This window comes from Carassius gibelio, chromosome B20 (genome assembly GCF_023724105.1).
Source record: "Carassius gibelio isolate Cgi1373 ecotype wild population from Czech Republic chromosome B20, carGib1.2-hapl.c, whole genome shotgun sequence".
Taxonomy (NCBI): domain Eukaryota; kingdom Metazoa; phylum Chordata; class Actinopteri; order Cypriniformes; family Cyprinidae; genus Carassius; species Carassius gibelio.
The window spans coordinates 20,718,020-20,727,231 of record NC_068415.1 but is presented as its reverse complement, the minus strand read 5'-3'; positions in this window follow the sequence as shown (position 1 = coordinate 20,727,231).

Below are 9,212 nucleotides of genomic sequence, written 5' to 3'. Positions count from 1 at the left end.
TGCATGATTTTCCTGAAACGTCTGGCATGATTAATTGTGACTAACTCGATTAATTAATCTGAATTTGTTTAAATATTTTGTGTCATTCATCATGATCAACTCCATCTAATATGATTTATCATGAATAAATACATGAAAACTGTGTGATTATTTATGCCTCAGTAGGTAAACTCCAATTTAATTTTAATGAATTTATGTATTGCATATTTGCAACTTTTATTTTTCAGTTAAATTACCAAGTATGTATTAAAATTGTGAAATAATACAGGTTAGCAAAAATGCATTTTGGTGATTTGTTGAGGAACTGGGTAATGTCTCTAAATTATTATATAGCTATAGGTATGATGCTGCACTCTTTTGTTTCAGGAAAGCCTCTTAATTATCAATGAATCAGATGTCTTTTCATTGCAACAGAAAAATTCATGTGACATAATGAATGACTGAGTTAATTTTATCACAAAAAAGAAAAATCAGTGAAATAGATGCACCAGCATTAGTTATACTGATTAATTCTGCATTATTCCATTGTATAAGTGTATATTTATGAAAACAGATTTAAATACCACATTATTCATCACAATCAACTGCATATAACATGTGTGATTATTTATTTTATTTTATTTTTCTCTGTCAATTTACAGCCATACTATAAGCAATCCTGCAGTTTCATTAGTAGGGCTGTGAATCTTTGGCAAGGCAGCGATTCGATTCGATTACGATTCATAGGTTTTTGATTCGATTAAAGAATGATTTTTGCAAATTTAGAACGATTCAATTCGATTCGATTCACAATTAAATTCAATCCGATTCGATTATAACGATTCGATTCTGCATTCTTTAAGTGCATTCATGGGATTATTTAAATGCTTCTACTAAATTCTTTAAATGCTTAGTCAGGGGGAAATTACAGTAGCATTTATGGTTAGAGAACCATAGGTTAGAAAAAAAAAAAAAACTGTAAAATTAGCTGTAATCAATCAAATACACTGCTGGACAATAATCAACTTCACAACAATCAATCATTTGTAATCAATATTTTTTGATTGTTTTATATACTAGGCTACATTTAATTAGCAATTATTTACATTTTCTGCACAGAATAAGGTAGAAAATATACTTTATAGTTTCTGTACTGTAATAAATGTCAATTAGCACTGCATCATTCATAAATTGTTTGTGGGTTGTTTTTTTTTTTTTTTTTTTTTTTTTTCATCAGTTCATTCTGCTTTTATTCAGTTTAGCTGCAGATATAGCCTGGCACGTCTATGAGAGCGAGATCGCTTCTCTTTCAGTGTGAAAACGTCTTCATCTCTATTTAACTTTGCCTCTCCATCAGCGAATGATTCTGAGAGAAAACGCGCCATATGTCTGTTTGCTAATGAAACAAACGCTACTTAAATGCATCTAATTTTATCAGATAAATCTTGTGCTCTTATTTCAAGGTCGTTGTTAATGCTGTGGTTAATTTTAACAGTTTCCTTCGTATATTTGGTTCATCCGCATTGTTTAAACACATTTATCATTCAATGGAACTGTGCATATGATTTAGACACTTACATTCCTGCTCCGTCCATGCAATAAATACAGCTGTCGACGGCTCCGGTAACTCTGTCGGTAAGATGCAGAGAGCCATTGACAAACTACAGAAAAGTAAAACTACTTCACGTTAGAATTACTGGGCACGATACCTATAGATCACACGTCAGCTGCGTCAGAGATGAACGGAGCGCGAGCGCAATCCTGTGACAGTGGAGCACGTGAAGGACAGATAAGAGACAGGATTCACGAACAATGACATCTTCAATGTCTCCATTGATTTGTGCGTGTAGTAATTTAATGTGTATACATTTTGAAAGCAGTGAATCGCTATAGAAATCGTGATTCATTCGTTTCTTAGCATTTTGAATCGATTACTGTCCAAGATCGGCGATTCACGATTCAAAGATCATGTTTCAAGATCGATGCATATGAATCGACAGGGTTTGTAATCGCTGCATCGAGAAAACGAGTGAATCGTTACACCCCTATTCATTAGCTTAAGTCATTAGAGACGCAGTGTTTTAACTCCTTGTAAATAGAAATTATGGATGTCTAGTAGTGAAAGTACTTTGATATTACAAAATTATTCTATGATATTACAAAACTATTCATCTTTAAAGGTTTGGCCTACAGCTAAAAGAACAGTTCTGTCTGTTGAATAGCACTGCGAACAACCGCTGCTATGATTCTTCTCCAAATTATACGTTTGTAACTGCAACCTACTGAAGCACACAGCTCAGATCTGACATTTAGGTGATATGGAGGGATTCCAAGGACCTTATGTTATAATTACAAGCATAATTATTATGGAAGATTGCTTAGGAGCAGCACCTTGCAAACACACAACCCATTCTCACTCCAAAGGCGTCAAAAACCGAAGCATGGTCAAGCGCCCCTAGCGTCACTTTTATGACGCCAAATGTGCCTCTCGGCGTCGAATATCGAAGCACTACGACATTCATTGCTTTCAATGGGAAACTTTTGGCGTCAGAATTCGACACGAGGACATGAGATGTTTATCGCTATGAAATCACGTTCAAGAAGTCTCATTCAGCACACATCGCGATACTTGCTATCAGTTCCACAGTTTGGGTGAGTAGTCGTATATACGCTCTTTTAATGCCTTTTATAAAATGTATTCTGTCTTATTTATTAATCAAATTAGTGCCATATGTTTAATCGCTGTATTATATCGGTCATCCGCGGCTGTCTTTGAGTTTCATTGCGTTTAAATAAATGAACACAGCTGCTAATTAGTCTGATTAAACTCTATCTGTCACGTGACGTGCCATAGACCTTCGATCCGTTTTATATTATTATTAATTTCAGGATCAATGATGTAAGTTGTATTTGTAGTAAAATCATGGTAATCACGACACTTACAATAGTAATAAATGAAATGTGAAGTTAAAACACAGTAAACAGGACATTAGTAACTGTAACTGTAGTTTTACTATGGTATATTAATAATCAATACAACAATACAATAATCACCAAACCAGCTATGTTTGTATCACTGTAATGTTAGTGTTTTTATGTGCTTTTATATGACAGATATCACAGTAATCATATGTTCTGTACCATGCTTTTAATACCTTTTAATGTAAATCCAAAAAAAAAAAAAAAAAATGCAATTAAAAATAAATAATAAAACATGCATTTTTCCATCTTGCAGTTCTTTCATATCAGTTTATATATATATATATATATATATATATATATATATATATATATATATATATATATATATATATATATATATATATATATATTATATCTAAATATTTTGCTCACAGATCATTATTAACATTCTGTATATAATTCAATTTTATTTACTCTCCCCTTTTTATTATTTTTATTTTTAGCTGAAAAGACATAAAGGCAGTCAGCCCAGTGGTGTTTCTGGAGAGGGATTCCTTCAGAAATGGAGAAGACAGAAAGCTGCGGAGGCAGATATATGCAGCAGTAAGTCTGTGATAGTTTGTCTCTTTTATCAAACATTCCTGCTGTTAAAATTTGTACAGCATTTGTTGTTTCTTAAACTGTTGCACTGTCCAAATACCCACACTTGCCATCTTTGCACTTGACCACTTGATTACTTATTTGAAGTCTTTCCTGTATTTGGCCTAGTGTTCGAGTGAGCATGATAACCACAAGTGTGTGTCGAACTTTTCATGACCTGATGACTGTGTTTCCCAATCCTGATCCTGGAGAACCCCAGCACTGCACGGTTTTGGTGTCTCTCTTATCTGCCTTGGAGTCTTCACTGATGAGCTGATGAGTTGAATCAGGTGTGTTTGATCAGGGAGACATCTCAAATGTGCAGTGTTGGGGTTCTCCAGGACCAGGATTGGGAGCCACTGCCTTATGGGACACTTATGTGTTTACAGAGATTTTTAATAACTAATTATCAATATTTCACATACTGTACATTGGACAGCTTCCCATGACCTCTTGTGAGATCTCAGCAAAAAGTCTGACGATTTATTCCAAAACATGATGCATGATGGGATACACTAAGCTTTGTATAGTGCTCCGGAGCAGTATTGGAGAGGTTTAGTGTGTTAAGGACGCTGTGCTTTGGCATTATTAAGACAGTCTCGTTCACACACTGTCACGTACACACACTCTCAAGTGGCCAAGACTGCAAGTGTGGGTATCTGGACAGGGTCAAAGTCTTAAAAATGATCCCTAAACACATCACAGTCTTAATAATCCAGTTTAACACTTGTATGATATTGTACAAGCCCCAGGACGGTCTCATCTGACACTATCAAAGAATTCATATGACTATAGCTTGCTATTAATTACTTGCTTTCAATAATGGATGCATTTAACTTTTAATTATACAGCATCTTTACAGAGGTGTAATGTACAAGTTGCACGTAATTAATAATATTTCCTTCTTTCTGTCTTACAGGATTTTTTGCAGATAATCCTAATGCTGTTCTTCTTTTTCAGGTCTAAAATATCAAGCTCAACAGCTCACTCAAGAGCCAACCCTCACAAACCTTCCTAAAAACTAAAAGAGCTATTACTGAGTCTCAGCTAATCTTGCCATGATCAGCTCTTCCCAGGTACATTTGTTTAGAATATTTTTTTTAATCAACATTTACTCCTCAAATGCTCTGGTCTGAATCTTACTTTAAATTAACTTAATTATGTTTAATGAGCAATATTAATTGCACACAGAGTAAGTAGAGATTATCTTGTTTCACAGAAGAGAAGGAAGACCAAGGAAATGATTTGCTCAGGATGAGAAATGAAGATGGCCATCTTGTGCTCAAACAAACAGAAGTCCACTGGTATGTGTGTGTTGAAGCAATGCTGTGTTATACAACATTTTATGATGATCTCTCACAGAACTGGTCATGTCAGCCTTGATTTCTTTTTTTACTATTACAATTACAGCATGTTAGCAAAGTGTGACAGGACATTTTTAATATTATGTTTTTAAAAACACACCACCTGTTTTAAAAGTAGACAAGTATCATGAAATTGGTTTAGTTGATATAAACACCAATGTACATTATTTCATTGTTTTCTAAATGTTATGTTATAAATTGTGAATTGATAGTGGATTGGTTTGAAGCCAGGCCTTACACTGCACAGACTAAAACACATTTGTGAGAGAAGTCAGGAACTTTGGAGAAAGATTCTAGAGGAAGAAAACACATTTACTGCAACAATAGATGAATTCTAGAGTCTCTGAGAACTACACATGCTAATGCAGTCTCATGAGCAAGATCTTTGCCTCTGTAACTTTTTCTTAATTCTTTAATTTTTATTGCAGTATTTTAATTTGTACAGATGATCTCATCAGCCAAATGAGGGGTTTTGACCAAGTGATGCTCTTGAAAGGAGTGAAAGAAGAGGATGTGGTAAATTGTCTTCAGAGAAAAGCTTCTCAAAAGATCTCAAAACAGCTTGAAGAATGGTAAGTGTACAGTACTACAAGGGTCATAGTTGCTCACACTGCTAAAATCACACAGAACATAAGCTGAGCTCTCTGTCCATTAAACAACTTCTTCTGCATTGTTTGTTTCATTTTGACCAGGTCTGGGATGTTAGGACTGAGAGATCCTCTGGCTGAGGACAAGCTACACCACATCAGTGCTGGATATCAGCCACAAACTGTTTCCAGACACGAGAGAAGAAGAACACGATGGGGAGATGAAACCAGTTTAGATGTGATGATGGGAATCATTATTTTCTGGAACAGTATCTCATGTCTTATATGTATCACATGATCTGTATCACAGTTGACTGGATGGGACTGTGTGACTTTTAAGGACATTTCATCACTCATCTGTGTGAACTGATTTATATATGAGGTTAATGTATTTTTGATGATAATTATTTTCATTGAATCTTATTCGTCTTGATGCTACTTTATCAACTTTATAGTCTATGCTTCAATAAAATGAAAATGGTGAATATTGTGTTCTGAAGATTCTTGTTAAATACATAATTTTACTAGGTAGGCTGATATGTGTTTATTTTAGACTTGGAAAAACTACATATTAATTATTGGGATTATTTTTTTATTTAAGACATAAACATTTTTGATCGGATTAATAACATCTGGGACATCAGTACACCAGAAAGTATTTTTTTTATATTTTAGTAACAAATATGCAAATTTTTTAGTGAAATAAAGGGAGTTAAGAGATTAACTATTCTGCATTACAAGATGGTGCCATGGGCTTTATTGTTACAAACACTTGAGGGATAACTGAGAATGTAGCAGGAATGATCAACGTGGATCTTGTACTGCATTATAACCAAGAGCACACACATGATGTCCAGCACCTGAGGAGCAAGATACGGGGGTGAGGAGGACATTTTTACACAGATTTTTGCTAAATAGTTATATATATATATATATATATATATATATATATATATATATATATATATATATATATATATATATATATATATATATATATAAAAAAATTAATATTCTTAGCACTGCATGAATTTGTCCTTGTGTAATAGTGAAGTATCACAATGTGTATACATTGTCCTTGATTACTGCTTTACAGGTGGGGAATAGATAAAGGCAAGTTGTTGCAGGTTCATCCATTATATTTCTTGCCATATACTTCAAAAATCAAATAAATAATCTATTATTTTCATTATTAAATCATTTCTTTCTAATTTTTCAATGTTTCATCAGATGGCCTCACAATGTCTTGTCAAAAGGTATAATAGCAATGATGTAAGAATTAGAAAACAGAGGACTGTGAAAACTGTCAGATATAAATGTGACTCAGCTCAGTTTGTTGTCCATGATGAGTAGAATACATATATGTAGGTTTTACTGCCCTTCTACCCCCAGGGGCCCAGTAGCACCCCCCGGAAGAGCCCAAAACTGTACATTTCAAATGGCTGTAAATCAGAGTCCAATTAACATATCAAAGAGAAAATGGGCAGGATTATTACTTATGCTATGCTGATAAAATAATGTTGAGCTCAGTTTTCAGAAATAAATGGAAAGCTGACATAAAGGCATTTTAAATATTGCTCACTGTAAAATACCACATTTCAGCCTGCCTCTCAAATATATCATAGAGGTTTGCACAATAAACATATTTAGATATCCAGTTTTCCTTAAAATAAATAATTTATTTCGTTTCGTTAATAAAAAGTTTTAAACTACATTACCCACAAGCCTCCGTCGTTCTATCTATGCAAAGGCAACACTAGGGGGCTGTTTTTTGTAGTTCATTGAAGTTATGCTTAGGGTTAGGATTAGGATCTCGCTAAAGATGTCATTTTTGTCAAGATAGCAACACTTCATTGTTGACTTAATATATTACTAATGTGATGATAGCAGCAAAACATACTTTTTTACATGATGCGCTGTTTAATATGGGTTAAAAGATAATCCAACCACAGACTGTCCTGAAAATTCATAGCCAATGACATCAAAGCTGAGCAGCAGCGACACACTTCCTTATCCATGTATGACCGACGTCTTTCGTTTTTCGGCTGAAGGGATAGATTCGGTTAACAATAGATTAAGCTTGCTACTTATTAGATTCGGTTTTATTAACGTCTTCACCTTCCTCCGTTGTTCAGCTTGACAAACATTGGGCAATATTGATGTGCACATGCCCAGCAGTCGCAGTTGTATCCAACAGACAGATTCCTCTATAATAAATATAAGACACATTTTTAAGATTTATATATATTTTTTTTTTGACCAAAGACAAATATATTTACTAATCAAATGACGTGCTTCTAAACTTTACATTGTATATTACATTGTGTTTTAAAGTTAAAATTGTTCACATTTGTGTTTCTGTGATTTACCATTCTCTACCATTTGAACTCTAGGAATAAAAACTGAAATTATAAATGAATGAATGAATGAACAAATAAATACATAAAGCATAATAAACATGCATATTTTTGTAAGGATCTTCCATTATTTATTTATATGTCAAACTCATTTAAAGACAACATGCCCAAATTACTACACTGCATCCTCTGTCACCAAGCTCGTTTTTGCCACCATAAAGAATAAAAAGGCAGTTATGTTGTAAACATTAACTATTTTCAGTATGCAAATGAAAATGCTTTTATTAAAAAACAAAACAGTAAATACAGTATGTCTTTCAGAGAACACTGGAAAAAGTGTTGTGACCAAAATGTTATACAACACAATGTAAATGTTTCAAACTCACAAAAAAACACCATGAAGACATGCATGTCAAGTGTGCAATATATTTTTAATATGGAGCGCTATTTTTAACTATTGTTTTCATCACTGGTTCTGTAATGTATTCATTATGAGCTTATAATTAAAACAAAGTTACATCTTCTGCAAAAATCAAACCACTGCAAAGTCTAATCACTGATCCAGGGACCATTTCTGTGTGTGTGGGTGATAAAGAGTAAACGAGGTGAGTCCTTGTGCATGATGGAGAATTACAGCGTTATCCTCAAACAATCCTGTAAGACAGAAAGGAAGAAAATTACATTCAACTTATACATTACACTGTGTTTTGTTTAGACCATAAAAGCAGCCTCTGTAAAAACTTGAGAGTGTGTGTACGTGACAGTGTGTGAACGAGACTGTCCACGGTCTTAATAATGCCAAAGCACAGCGTCCTTAACACACACTAAACCTCTCCAATACTGCTCCGGAGCGCTATACAAAGCTTAGTGTATCCCATCATGCATCATGTTTTGGAATAAATCGTCAGACTTTTTGCCGAGATCTCACAAGAGGTCATGGGAAGCTGTCCAATGTACAGTAACAGTGAAATATTGATAATTAGTTATTAAAAATCTCTGTAAACACATAAGTGTCCCATAAGGCAGTGGCTCCCAATCCTGGTCCTGGAGAACCCCAACACTGCACATTTGAGATGTCTCCCTGATCAAACACACCTGATTCAACTCATCAGCTCATCAGTGAAGACTCCAAGGCAGATAAGAGAGACACCAAAACCATGCAGTGCTGGGGTTCTCCAGGTTCAGGATTGGGAAACACAGTCATCAGGTCATGAAAAGTTCGACACACACTTGTGGTTATCATGCTCACTCGAACACTAGGCCAAATACAGGAAAGACTTCAAATAAGTAATCAAGTGGTCAAGTGCAAAGATGGCAAGTGTGGGTATTTGGACAGTGCAACAGTTTAAGAAACAACAAATGCT